Source organism: Lontra canadensis, unplaced genomic scaffold, assembly GCF_010015895.1.
Source record: "Lontra canadensis isolate GAN:19392208 unplaced genomic scaffold, GSC_riverotter_1.0 scaffold3, whole genome shotgun sequence".
NCBI classification, from domain to species: Eukaryota; Metazoa; Chordata; class Mammalia; order Carnivora; family Mustelidae; genus Lontra; species Lontra canadensis.
This window is the reverse complement of record NW_022630997.1, coordinates 794,855-809,586: the sequence shown is the minus strand read 5'-3', so window position 1 is coordinate 809,586 and position 14,732 is coordinate 794,855. Positions and strand designations below refer to the sequence as shown.

Below are 14,732 nucleotides of genomic sequence, written 5' to 3'. Positions count from 1 at the left end.
TGCAAATGCTGATTTTATATTTTTTTATTTTTTAAAAATATTTTATTTATTTATTAGACACCCAGAGAGTGATCACAGGTAGGCAGAGAGGTAGGCAGAGAGAAGGTGGGGAAGCAGGCTCCCTGCTGAGCAGAGAGCCTGATGTGGGGCTCGATCCCAGGACCTGAGATCATAACCTGAGCCGAAGGCAGAAGCTTAACCCACTGAGCCACCCAGGCACCCCACAAATGCTGATTTTAAATATAAACTGTAGAAAGGGAAGTTTTACAAAACTGGGGTGAGATCCGTAGAAAAGCGTGCAGGAATCACGGGTTCTAAAACGTATCAAAATCCTGGCATAGTAGGAAGCCGAACCTTGGAACGGATTACAAGGTGGTGGGATCCATGTGTGGTGGGGACAAGGGGAAATGCTATTTTGAAAACCTCAGACGTATCTTTATTCCATGATGGTAACAAAGCAGTGTTTGGCGGAAGAGAGCCCTTTGTTTTGGGAGACCCGTTTGGCGAGCCCCTTCCATGCGATGGAGGTGAAGGACCTCTCTGGTGTTACTGGGGGCACCTTCCTTCCTGGGATTGTACTTGGGATTCTTGTAACCTTGGGAGGAAGATATTCAAAGTTTTCACATTCCTTGTGTAGCCAGAGATGGCGGCATGACTTCTCTCAGGGCTCAGGGCTCCCTGCTTTGGGGGAAATTACTATTTGATGCATCCAGCTATAGGGAAGACGAAACAGAAGCTGAGCCTGGAATTGGCAGTGAGGCATCCTTTGCTTAAGGACGGTGACTGCGGAGGGGACAGGTGACTGCAGTGATCACATGGCAAAGGGACCTGAACTTGGAGGTTATTTGTGGGGGTGATGAGTGAACCCCCAGCAACCTGGCAGCTGGGGCTGGGAGAAAGGGGGTCACTGAGCAGGCCTCATTAAATATTTGGCCCAAGGGGTTGTGACGTAAGTCCCTTCCCCACCCCACCCCCACATTGAATTATGTCATGTGCTGCTTAAACTTTGGTAACAGGTCCATGTGGTTTCTGAGGCTGTGTTCACGATTAGAGATGGAGCAGATCGCAGAGAGCTGGGGTAGGATGGCAAAGTGGGTGCGAGGCAGCCAGGTGTGCCAGGTGAGAAGCTGGGGGCAAGTGGAATGAAGGGCCCGGCATGACCTTCTGGAATGTTCTTGGGAACGCTGATAAGGGGGCCTTTTGTAATGGTATGGGAAGGAGTTGAGGTTATTATTACTTGGTTATTAAAGGAAAAGTCGTCTCTGGAGGGCTTTAAACTCTGTTCTCACATGTTGTCACAGAGGATGGATTCCCAGGTGACAAGAGGAAGGAGTCACCAGTTCTGCCTTAGGAGGTAGTACAGAAGAAGCAACATTTCGGTTCCCAGAATATTTATGAGTTTTCTGGCCATGCCCACCCATTTGTTTTTCACTGGAATAGAGACCCTCAGGATTGACTCAGTCTTCCAGCCTTTGAAGGTTTAAGTCAAAGGGGTCAGAATCTTGTTCAGAAGCAGTAAGAAGGGGTAATAAAATATAGAGAACTTACAGGCATTGAGTGCTTCCTTGCCAGGCACTGCGCTGTGGGTTCTCATAACTTTTCTGCAGGGCTGGTGCTGCGAGCCCCCGACACAGGGGGCAGATGGAGGCTCAGGAGAGGCGAAGGCTGCCTGGCTGCTGAGCAGGGGCCGTCTCCCTCGGACATCAGGTTTGGGTCCGGTGGGTTGACTGTGATTGAATGCTCACTGTTTGGAGAAGTGAACGCAGGCGAGGAGGGCTCTGGCCCCAAACCTGGGGTCAAATCACCCACGTGTGAGAACTGAATTCCAGCCCCAGGGCCCTCTGCTGGGACCCCTGCGATCCCCGCCTTCTGTCTCCCCAACTGACCAGTGGCCTGTCTGCCTGGGGGAGACCGTGGTCAAGACCCAGGTTTCCTTGGGTGGGCTTCCTGCCTGCTATCCAGGAATCCCAAGGCACTCGTCTGTCTTGATGCCACCTCCCAGCCTCTGTAGCCACAGGGGCGCTATGCCCGGCCCAACGCGGGTGATTGTTGCTCCTGCATGGAGGGAGCTCCACAGAGAGCGTTCCAGCTTCTGCACGAAAACAACAAATCACAGCCCGCCTTAAGGATGTTGTAAATTAGATCCCTTCGGTGCCTTTGTGAAATAGACCAGTTGGCAAATCAAGCCGTCCAGGAGCACAGGAGCTGGTCTGCAGTTAGAATGCTTACTGCAGAATTAATGGGCCTAGTTAAGAGATCTCCATAAAACAGGGATGACCCAAGTCCCAGGGGTGGAGATGGAAAGGGATCCCCGCGGTCGCGGTAGGGAAATTTACTGAAGGCTGTGAGCTCACGAGATGATTTACAGAATGTGTGAAGGGCTGGGGCTCCTGGCCACAAGGACCGCAGGCCTCACTAAGACAGATGTTGTTGAGGATGGAAGTTCAAGTACACTGTCAGCCTTGTGAGATCGTTACCAGAAATACTTTGGGCAGCAAGGCTAAAGACATCTGTTGGCTTTGAGGAAGTGTTTAAAGGAGATTAAGAATGATGAGCTTCGAAGAAAGGCAAAATGTTAACTTACAGGAAAAAGGAAATGTCTGTATGTCTTGAATGCCTCAGAGACAAGGAGCTGTATTAAATGTCAAATTAAAAGCCAAGTAATCAATGATGATAAATGCCAGTGTCTTTAAAATGCAGCAGAAGTCTGCCATGGGCTCAGTGAGGCACAGATCATTTCTGTTCTACTGATCAAATTACCTTGGTTATATCTTCTCAGGGACAAAAGCTGCCACATGTGGAAATATTGTGGTGAATGTCCTGGCATGAGGTAAGAATTTGAGATCTGGGAAGGAGAGTGCTTAACATACACACCCTTGTAGGGAACACACACACAGAACCGTGCTGCTTTGCGAAGTCTGATAAATTATAGAATGCCCCACTGCCCCTCCTTACTTCCACACCATCTCCCTTCTAGAAGTTCTGAAAAATAGCACTCGATCATGCATCATCTGATAGATAGGACACATCTCTAAATAATGTTGCAAAACCTCAGGATATATTAGTTGTGCTTACCCCTATCCCTTGAGGTCCAGGTTTCTGTTTTGAAAACTGCAATTTTCCAACAAATGCATATTCTAAAGCACAGGCTGGACTGATGGCTCACGACCTCCCTCCAGCTGAGCACTCCAGTACGTGGGAAGGAGGAAAACAAGAAAAGCTTCGCTTAGGGCTCATTAGCCTCGGGAAGATGCACGTTTTGTTTTCCGTGCACAGGGTTTTATGCGTCACCCGCATACTACCATGTTGAGCTTCGTGCTTCCAAATGGAACTGGAATCCTATGTTTCCAAAGTTCTGCGTGGAAAGAAAATATGCCGGCAAGCTGTACCTGTGCTGTATGCTCCCTTCAGTGCGTGTGCTCCTGGCTCAGACATTAGGAGGGGTAGTGCTGGGTCTTCCCCCCACACCCCAACAGTCCTGAAGGCCATTCAGACACCACACCAGACACCCATTGCTGGGAGGCTAACTGGCTGCGGCTCAGAAGTGAATGTCCTCTCTCTTTCTCGTTTCTCAAATCTTTTCCCTGTTTCCCTCTTTTTCAAGTATCACAATCTGCAGGGCAGGTTGGATGGCTTTGGGCAGTGGTTGTGGATCTGCAGCACTCACCTCACCAGTAAGTGTGGCTTAGCCTTGCCCTGGAGGCCAAACTGTTGGCCCTAACAGAGCCTCCTCTCCCAAAAGGGAGATGGAGTGTGATGGATAACCCTTGGGCTTCTTTCTCTAGAGGCCACTGAGAATCACCCGTCCCATGTCTATTCTTTTAAAACAATAACTGCCCGTTTTTTGAGGCTATCACTTCCAGAATGGTGCCAAAGTCAGGGTTTACATAAATCTGGGAAAAAAAAAAAAAGCCTTGAATACTGTATTTTAGACACTGTTACAACATCTAATTAGCTATTGAAGTCAAAATATTTCTAACAAAATAGGGAGTTTGTAAAATATTAAACGCCAACTTCCATTTTTCCTTTCGCACATTAAAAACAACTTTACTAGCCCCATAATGTCATGTTGAGACATTATCTGAAGACGAGGTTGCTTTGTGAAGATTGTTCTGAATAGTGAAAAGCACACAGCTTCATTTCAGAATCAGATCTGTTTTATGCAATCAATATTGAGGGCGCTGACCTTATTTCATTGAATTTGCACCAATGTAGTGTTGGTGAGACCTCAGGACATGGATTAATGGTTAGAAACAAGGTATTTGTTTTCCTCTCTGCTTCCTTGCCACTTCTCCCAGCCGGCCAGGCAGTGGCCGTTCCCATCCAACCCTGAGCCCCAGAGCACCCCCAAGCCGGCCTGGGCTCCTGCGCAGAGGCCCCGCCCCCTCAGCGCTTGCTGGTGTGAACTTCCCATCTGTGGAGACCAGGGACCACTGCTGAGCCACTTAAAACAGCAAATGCAGCACGTATAGGAGCTCACTGTAGGTCATTGGTCCCCATGTGGGGCTCCCTGGGCTAAAGTCAAGAGGTCAGTGGGGCTGCCTTCCTCTCTGAGGCTCCTGGGGGAATCTAGTTCTTGCCTTTACTTCTGGGTTGGATCTGCATTTCCCTTCTTCGGACTTCCAAGCCGGCAGCAGTAGGTCGAGGCCTGGCCATGGGAAAATTCCCGGACCCTGTCTTCTGCTTCTCCTCTTTCCACCTTGAAGGACTCAAGGTGGATCCCACCGGGCCAGCCAGGATCAGCTCCTCTCCACAGGTCAGCTGGCCGACAGCCTTCCTGATGGCATTTGAGCCTTCTGTCCCTTTGCCATGTCATGTTCGCAGGTTCCAAGAGCAGGATGTGGGCGTCTTCGGGAGACCCTGGGTCACCTGCCACACTGCCCCCAGGCCCGTGTTTCTGTGTCCTCCCTGCTGCTCCATCTAACTATGTGGCCTTCCTAGATTCAGTGCTTTTCATATGTGGGTCAGCCTCTATACCTGGAACCCCCATAGCTATAGCCTGGGGGAGCAGGGCCAACTGGAACAGGACCCCGAGATTCTGGGGGTGGGGTGGAGGCTTGGGGCCTTTATAGGGAAGGAGGGAGGACCTACAGGCCTCTCTGGTCTGGGAGCTGACTGAGGCCATGGTCGGGGGAGTAGGAGTCTGGGCCCGTGCAAACCACCTAGGTCATCTGCAGTGCCAAGAGGCCACTGCCAAGGAGTGAGGCCTCTGCTGTGCTGGCCTCCCCTCCCTACTGCCAGACTCCCCATATGTTCCCCAGACCCCAGCCCCAGTGTAGGCAAATCATCGTAACAACACAGCAAACGCTGGGGTTCCTTAGTGCAGCCTGACAGCGGCTTAACTCTGGAGAATAATTTACTTAAGTCTGGAGGACCAGGGGCTGGGTCTCCCCTTTCGCACTTACAGGAAAATCTATTCTTGCCTGGAATCGATGTTTGATGTTTCCTTCTATACATTTACATTCCTGAAGGCGACAAATAGCCTTTCCGCAAACCCTGAATCTCTCTGGAATCCTGCTGACCGGGGCCTCGTTTTCTTCTTCTTGAGCATTGACGAGACTCCGGCAGGAGAGATTGATCCGGCTTGTGTACAGTGGAGCGCAGCAATTGATTTTAATTAAATCCTCTTTTCAGAAATCAGCAGAATGTGTCCATTTGGTGCCCCTCCCCTTTTCTCAGAACATTAATCAACTTGTTAAATAATTTCTTCTAATTTATGAGCCCCAATTAGCCTCTCTCTGGAGACCCGGAGAACTAAGTGAGACATACCGTTCATTTCCAATAACCTTGAGTCTTTAATTTTGAATCCTCACATCTGGAGTTCGGGGAAATTATTCAGTAAGACTTTAGACCACTTTCCAGTTTTTTCGTTTTGCGTTTCATGTGTCAAGGATTGGCTGAAAGTGAGTGGGTAAAGTACTGCGAAGTAGAATCCCTTCGTTGAAAGGGGTCCTGCTTCTGGCCCATCTGTCCGCTGCTGGAATTCTCTCCAGTGGTTTCTCTGTCAGGGAGCCTGAGACTTGAATGTACATGAGAGCCACATGGGAATCTTGCTAAAATACGGCGTTACAGGCCCCTGATTCTGCTGGAGTGGATGGAGGCCTAAGAATTTGCATTTCTTTGTTATTATTTTTTAAAATAAAAATTGTGTATATTTAAGACGTACAGTGTGATTTGATACAAAGAGTGGGATGATTACTGCAACAAAGCCCATTAACAGGTCCGTCCACAGTTAAACACGCTTTCTGTTTTTGCCACGGAAAGAATCTGAAATCCACGCAGCAAATTTTCAGTGTTCGATACAGTATTAACTAGAGTTCTCAGGCCCGGACGTTAGATGTCTAGACTTACATGTCCTGCATAATTGCAACCTTGTCCCCTCTGACGTCTCCCCGCCTCCCCACCCCTGGTATCTGCTGTTTGGCTCTCTGGTTCTGTCAAATCAATTTTTTTAGATTCCATGTATAAATGAGATCATGCATTAAAAAAAATTTTTTTTTAATGATTTTATTTATAAGAGAGAGCATGAGCCAACGGGGTAGGGAGGAGCAGAGAGAGAGGGAAAGGCAACTCCATGCTGAGCCCAACACAGAGCATAGTCTCAGGACCCTGAGATCATGACCTGAGCTGAAACCAAGAGTCATATGCTCAAACAACTGAGCCACCCAGGTGCCGCGCCCCCCACCCCACCCCGCCATTTTATTTTGTTAATTCCTGTCTGGCTTCTTCCGCTTAACATGGTGTCCTCCATGCTCATCCACACTATTGCAAATGGCAGGACCTCCTTTTTTTAAGGCTGAACACCACAGTTTCTTTGTACAGCGATCTGTTTACTTAGGTTGTCCCCGTGTGTCTGTCGGGTGTCGAGAATAAAGCTGCGATGGACGCAGAGCGCCGATATCTCTTTGAGCAACTGATTTCGGTACTTTGAGAATTTGCATTTCCAACCAGCATCCGGGTGATGCCATGCTGCTGGCCCACGGACCGCACTTCCAGCGATGCTGCTCTGTGTAAACAGAATGTTTCTGGAGAGCTCTGTGAAGAGGAACTTGGATAGGCTATGGGGAAGGAGGGCGAGGGGATTCTGGGTCATCAGACATTTTAATGCCCCAGATGGTTTGCCTAGAGGGCTACTTGTGGGGGACTCTAGGCAGAAACGTAAGACTTCAGGTCCCCAAAAGGGTAGAAACAGAGTAATGGAGGTGAGCTAAAAAACAAATTCCTTTGGTAGGCCAGTTTTCTTTCTCTGTGATAGTATACATGAAGAGTTTCTGTGTCTTATCCCTGGTTACTTCTTAAAGTTTCTTTTTAAGTAACAGTTGCCCTTGCTCAGAGCTTTCCTGGTAATTCAGATTCGTTGAAGTTCATCTGTGTGTATTGCCTTTTTTTTTCCCCTAGACTTTTTCAGCAAGCAGACTTTGGGGGAAGAAATAGAACTTCATTTGCGAATATAAATATCTTACAAACTCGCCTCCGAGGTAGGTAAAAATTTAATTGGCTTAATTTTCAGAGGTGCCTGAAAAAAATCACTCTATCACCAGTTGATGTCAGTGAATCAGGAAACCTTTTTGAGTTTGAGATTTCCTGCCTACACTTGCCACTTATTGTAAAAGTGTGGAAGCTGAAGTTTGTCGTGTTTGTGAAGGAGCAATAATTTGAAGGAATGAAGCTCTTTGTAAGGCTTAATATTAATGATGATTATCAATGACTATGTATAATAGGCACATGCAAAATCTATAGAAGTTAGAGAGGGTAGTATCATGATTTTTTCATACACTTAAAATATGACTTATAAAATGGATTTGTGAGTATGCAAATGTAAGGGCCTTTTCAGCCAGAGAGACCCTACCCCGGTTGAACTGCCATTTTGTTGTAAAACTTAAATTGACTCCCCCCCGTGGAACTTACTTAAAAGCAAGTCCCTGAAACCAGTCCCAGGTAACAAAGTCCAAGTAAAAGGGTGGGTCAGGCCAGGTGGAGGTATCCAATCAGTGGGGGCGCGTACTGTCTCCTAGCTACCAAGGAGTATGGGCCTCCACCCTTTGGGCACCTTTCGGGTGCCAATTCTGAACTAGGTGATAGGCTGATTCAAATGTCTGCTAGGGTAAATTGTAATTCAATTGGTCACCTAGTATCACTATGGACTTTGCTGTGTGTGTTACAATCTCATTGGCCACCTGTGCGTGGCCAGGCCCAACCACATGGCTTTTGCTCTATAAAAGTTAGTCTGGAAAGCAGGGAGGGGTCGTCCTCTCTGTAGGGGCGGCCCTGACCGTCTGTTTGACGGTCGGTTTGATTCCTGATGCTTAGCACGAAATAAAGCTTTGCTTGACTTTCACCTTGTATCAGTCTCGCTCCTTTAATCATGGACCCATTATTGGGGTACCCAATTTTGGGGGGACCCAACACAAATATTTATAGGACATTCTGTTTAGTCTGTAAACTATTTTAGTTAAGGGTTTTCCTTAAGCAGAAGGATGTCCATCTATAACATAGGGTCTTGATTTACTTTTCAAAAGTTGGATAACAATATTTTTGGAACAAAGCCATTGTGAAATACAAGGTAAAAAGTGTGCCAGGCAATCCCAGAGAGGGAGTAAAACAGATAGTCATCATTAGGAATTTGTTGAATGTCAAACTGACTGCAACTAAACACTAGTCTTTCTCCTGGAAACAAATTTGAAGGAAGAGGTAAAACTTAAAGAAAGGCTCTGGGCGGCTCCGTGGAAAGAGCTGGGAAAATCTGTAGATGATCTGGGGGCGGTGATGAGGAAGGAACTCCAGGAACAGTCAGAAGGGGGCCTGGTGTGGAAGAGGGCATGGGCTGGATGCATGGTGGCAAGTTAGAGATCCACACTGTGAACGAAGGCCCTGGTCTCCTGCATTTGCAGCCCAGTTGTGGCTTTCTTTCCATATGTCCTTTTAATAGTCATAGTTGGTTATTTATAAGTATAATTACAGATTCTTTTTTTTTTTTAAAGATTTTATTTATTTATTTGACAGAGAGAGATCACAAGCAGGCAGAGAGGCAGGCAGAGAGAGAGGAGGAAGCAGGCTCCCTTGCTGAGCAGAGAGCCCGATGCGGGGCTCGATCCCGGGGCTCGATCCCAGGACTCTGAGATCATGACCTGAGCCGAAGGCAGCGGCTTAACCCACTGAGCCACCCAGGCGCCCCTAATTACAGATTCTTAAAGCCGCCTCTACAAGGCTTTGTATAAACGTCAGGAGAGCCGGGCAGAGGAGGGGAACCCAGCAGGATTCTTCAGTTCTCAGAGTGACTTCCTCAACCCCCACTGGCTCACTTCCAGGTTTCTTTATTTCTCTTTTTAAATTTTTTTTAAGCTTCCCTTTAGAGCCCAGGAAGCTGCTTCTGGGCTCTAAACCCAGAATGACTGAGCCAGTTCCTGTTAGAATGTTAAATGCTCACTGACCCCTTTCTTCTGGACTCTCGAAGAATAAAACAGGACTGCCCACATGTTCGGGGCACCACGTGTGTTTTGGCTCGCAGCTGGATGACAGAAAAGCTGTTATCCACGCTCCATCCATTTCACGAGCGGGCAGAGCCTCTGGTGCCTCACCTCCAGATTGCTAATTCAAACCACACCACGGAGGGGGTTATCAGGGGTCAGCCTTGCTTATTAGAGAGAACTGGAGCATTCCTGACAGGAGCCCAGGGGCAATGGCTTCAGACACTCTTAGAAAGCAAGGGGAGCTGAGTCTCGGGCTCTCAGACTCCTCTTCATTTTCTCAGCTTTACTGCCTCTTCCTTCCTTCAGTAATGACCTCCTACTGTGCTTTGACGCCCATTTCAGAGGCTTTCTCTGAGAAGACTCAGCAATCCACGCAAACCCAATTTAGCCCTGTCAGTCTGGGTCACCCTCGAATTTTCACACATACTTCTAGGGCAGCAGTGGCCTCATTGTTTTAGGCTGTTTGCTCTTCTGTGTTTGTAGCTCCTAACATCATGCCAGGCATGTAGCATTTATTCAGGACATGTGACCAAATGTGCTCCCTCATCCATGTTCAACTTGTGTAACACGGATCTCAACACACCCTTCAGCCTGACTAAGGCCGATGTCCAAGGGCACGAGTACTTCATCTGGCTGTGTTTGGCCCTCTGTAGGAGGAGTCCAGTTCTCTTTCTTTATAAGGGCCAGTGTAAATAGAAGAACGGAGGCATCTGGGGTTAGGCTCAGATTCAAGTCCAGACTCTTGTCTTAGCCATGGGAGTTTGGACAAGCATTTCCCCCTGTCTGTGGCTGTCTTCCTCTGTGGAATGGGGCAGACATAGCATCCATCATGAGCTTAATGTGAGGATTACGTGAGATAATGCATGTCATGTGCTTGGTCTAGTGACTGGGATTTCTTAGCAGTTAATGGTAGCTATTTTTAAACAGGGGCCATGGTGTGTGAATGCTTCCCCATCTTAAAAACTCTCCACAGAACTCACAGACACACACAGGGTTTTTTTGTTTTGTTTTGTTTTTTGGTAATGTGTAGTTCTATCTATTTGCTTTTCTACCCTGATCACTTAAAACCATTTTGCTTTTCACTCAGTCCTAAATATGGTTGTCAAGGACATGTCCTTTCATTTTATTCAGTCTGCAAAGTTTGCTCTGGTCTTAAGAATGCTTTTCCAGTACGATCTTTCTGTGAAATGAATCAGTCTCCCTGATGCAGGAAGGGTTTGGGGCAACAGGTTCCCATTGGGGATTGTGCCCTCTTGGTTCTGTCTGTAGCACAGTTGGACTTATGAGTTTAGCCATCTGGTGGCCTTGCGGGAAAATGACAGAATAATGGTGGATCCAGACGAATCTATCACTGATACTGAAGAAAATGACAGAATAAAAATCAGCTGGAGCCACGGCAGTGGCAACAGTCTCGTTTTGTGTCAAGGGTGTAACTTCCTGAGGAGGCTTAAGACATTCCTCTTCATGCAAAAAAGTCTAGTGTCCTAGAATGCCAGATTTAGAACTAGAAAGAAAATCTGTGGTCCTAAAGAGTCCCCCACCACCACTTCTTCCATTTTACAGACAGTAAGACTGAGGCCTAGAGAAGAAAGGAAGTGGGCCACCCAGCAAGTTAGTGGGAAAAACAGGAAAAGAGGACCCAGGTCTCATGACTCCCTTGGATGTCGTCTTTTCCATGGAATTTAAGGCTCTTTGGCCTCCAAGGTTAAACATGTATTGAGATCCCCCCATAGATCTGGATTTCTAGGAATGCCAAAAATGAAGAGGAGAGAAATCAGGCTTAGATGACATTTCTCTTCCAACACTAAACTCTTGTTCACTGAATCTTTCCATCTCTCAGACGCTCCGTCTGCCTTGGATGCTGGTTTCTAATAGGGAAACTGCCACATCCCCTCTCTGGATGCTTTACCTCTCCTTATAGACTCAACCCTCTCAGTAGGTCTTAGTTTATGCCCCATAACCTCTTCCTCAGACAGTGCTCTGAGCAAATATTAGCTAAAGGCAAGGATGAACGTGTGAACGTCCATTTCTCTTACCTCGTTTTTAGAACACCTCATCTGATTACTTTAAATTGCTCTCCTATCCTAGACGAGCTGAATATAAATACTTTGGTATCATAATGCTTTTGAAACGAGTAATAGAATCTTATGCTCATCTGGGGATTTGAAGCAACTTACGGTACCCCTCCATTAGTATAAGTGTGTAAATTTAGATTTTTATAATTACACATATTCTTTAAATTGTCCCCTTCAAAACTGAATTCATAGAGTCTATGCTTTCCATTTGTGAATGATTTAAGATATTTGAATCTTGCTTGACGTTATGGATATTACAGCTTAGTGGTTAAGGGAAAGGACAAGGGAGTCAGACTGACTCTGTTTGGATGCCTGCCCGGACTCTTATTCTCTATACAGGTGTGGAAACCTATGCAACCTCTCCCCAGGCTTCCATCTCCTCATTTGTAAAATGGAGACATAATAAGACCTACCCCATAAGATGACTGTGAGAATTAAGTGAACTAAAGATGCAAAGTATTTGGCTAATATCTGTCATATCATAAACGTGTGATAAAGATGAGCTGTGATGATGATCAAATCAAACATGATAATTGCCGTCAAATGTATATGAATATCAAAGGAAAAAAAAGTGACCTTGAGTAGGAAATTTATTCCTGGAAAACTGTTCCTGGAGATTCCCAGCAATCTGAGAAATGATTTCCATCCTTGTATTGGGTTTTATCATGTCACGGGCGGTGGAACTGTGTTTCCCAGAATTCCTTTCCATGTCCGATTCTACATTGGGGTTCGCCATCAAAGGATATTGCATAAGATTTAGCAGCAGAAGTGAAGTGGCAGCCACAGCCCTCTGAAGGTCAGTGTTGAGTGCCCCTCGTGGTCCCTCGTCTTGTTGCTGAGTCACTGTATTGGTGCTGGTGAGCTCAGAGCTCCTGCAGCTTTTGCTGGACCTCTTCCACCAGCTTCTCCAGGTCCCGGGGCAGGTGTACGTGCAACTCTGTTGCAAAAGGAGTGTCAGCTTCTGCCAGTTGCCATGTCATCCATGTCAGTGTGGTGAGACAGACACATGTTCCAATTTTTGTGTGGGTTCCAGTTTGTCATTGTGTGTTCTAGGTGATCTTTGCATTTCCCAATGTATCCTTTTCTCTCTCTCTTCATTTTTCTTCCTGACTTCCATCCCTGTCACCCTACAGTGACTTCAGACCCATCGCAGATGGGGAGTCAGCCACCTTCCATAGATTTCTTTATCTGCTCCCATAGTTCTGGGGATAACCAAGTGACTGCTGCCATCAAATATGTTAGTGAAAGTAAGGAGTATAGTGGTTTGGCTGGTTGTTTCTAAGTGTATTGGATAACTTGAGGCAAGTGTTTCTTGTGTGTGTGTTTTGTTTTGTCTTGTTTTAAATCACAGATGTCTGCAGGTGCAACTGGGCAACACCAGATACTTAACCACAGGCCATTAAGTGACCAAGTGACCTGAGCCACCTATCATAAATTGGGTATTGTCCAAGTTATGGATGTCGTCCAAGTTGTCCATGTTGTGCTCAGCCATAAGGTTGGTTGTGCCGTGTAGCATTCCATCATCCCATGTAAGCAGTATATGTGAGACTGGGCTGGAGCAGATAAGGCGTCAGAGGATACCTGCTCATGGAATTTACTGGTTAACCATATCTGCTTTGTCCTGAAACAGCTAACCTGGTAAGCCCTGAATTGCCTTTTAGAATATCCGTTTACAGTGCCAGTTGGGCAAAAACACGTTGTAGGCCTGGAATCATTTGCTCTAAATTAGGAGCCAATATATGGTGCTGTTTTCCCCATAACCTTCTTGGGGCTGGGAGTCAAGGAGAGAATATCAGAGTGGCTCTTCTTCTTATCCCTGGTGACCCAAAAGTGAATCTTAGTTTCCACGTCTGAGACTTTTGTTTTGCTTGTCTAGAGGTCTTAGTTCCCAAGGGATGATTGCTTCCACCAGGAGACACAGCAGGGGTTCTATTAAATGGGAAGTCGAGGCCGCCAACTGGCCACTTTGCGCTCTTCATCACAGCAACTCAACAGGCAAAGAAGAGTTTCTGTACTGGCGGGGCTGAGTGTTCCTGACTATCAAGGGTTGCTTCTCTGTAGCAGAGATAAGTACCTCTTGGTACCTCTTAGACTGCCCATGGCCTGTGATTAAAGTCAATGGAAAACCACAATGATAAAATTCAGCCAGGGCTTCTAATAGCCTAGACCCTTTAAATCAAAGGTTTGGGTCATCTCACCAGCCAAGGAATCATGACTGGCTGACATGCTTGCTGGTGGCAAAATGCATATGGAGTAAATAGTGAAAGAAGGAAGTTATACCAGCTATGGCAGAAATAAGTTACAGAAGCTATAATAGTTATGCACATTTCTCCTCTGTGTTGACGTGTCCGTACTTGTGCACGTATGGTTTTGTTCTCCTCTTCCTCTCCCCCCACTATTCTACATAAGATGTGTTAAATAGCAGTTAACTTTATATCTCAGTATTTAAGTTACAGGAGATCAAAAGGAAAGTGTGACTCAAAAGAAGAATGAAAATGACCCAAAGTTGAATAGAAAGACCTGTAGCCTCTTTTTGGGAGTGTGTTTTCGATTGTTCCAGGAATAGTAGCATGAAGGCAGGTGGAAACATGGTTTTGCTACTGTCTTTATTTGGAAGTTAAGGATGGTTAGAAGAGGTACATATAATGCTCAGGGGGCAAGGGGTGGACCACTGTGGCTTTATACTCTGTCAGTTGGCCTAAGTTAAAGCCATCAGTGAGCTTTCAGAAAATGGGATGAAGTTACTACACATTAAGCTGCTATAGATAGTTTTTGCAAGGAGACAGAATTTAAATAACTAAAAGAACCCATTAAAAAGAACATCAGAATTTATTTTGCCAGAGTCTCCCAAATGTTCAGAAATGGGGAAAATTGTAATTCTGATTAATAAGTGATGTGGAAATATTGAGGTTTGGAGCAAATGGTCAGGAAAGAAAATTTGAGATGTCTTTGGGTACAAAAAGGTGGTTTTACCAAAGCACAGGTGTAGGACCCATGGGTGGAAAGAGCTGCACCGGGCTTGTGAGGAGTGGCTGATTTTATCTTTTCAAGTTGGGAGGGGGTGAGGGATAAAGCAAACCCCCATAGTATTCTGGAAACAATGCTTCCAGGACCCTCAGTGGGGCTATCTATTGTTAGGAAAATGTCATTTTTTACTGTTTAGTAAAAACTCAGTCTTGAGACCCTT

At 46.3% G+C, this 14,732-nt stretch overlaps 1 long non-coding RNA gene across 1 annotated transcript; it reads left to right on the top strand.

Annotated features, from left to right (window-relative positions):
- Positions 1–2,786: 2,786 nt before the first annotated feature.
- LOC116879181 lies at positions 2,787–13,572 on the top strand. The gene is made up of 3 exons (XR_004384978.1): positions 2,787–2,830; positions 7,399–7,478; positions 13,422–13,572. It is a non-coding gene; the product is annotated as an uncharacterized LOC116879181 (long non-coding RNA).
- Positions 13,573–14,732: the final 1,160 nt, after the last annotated feature.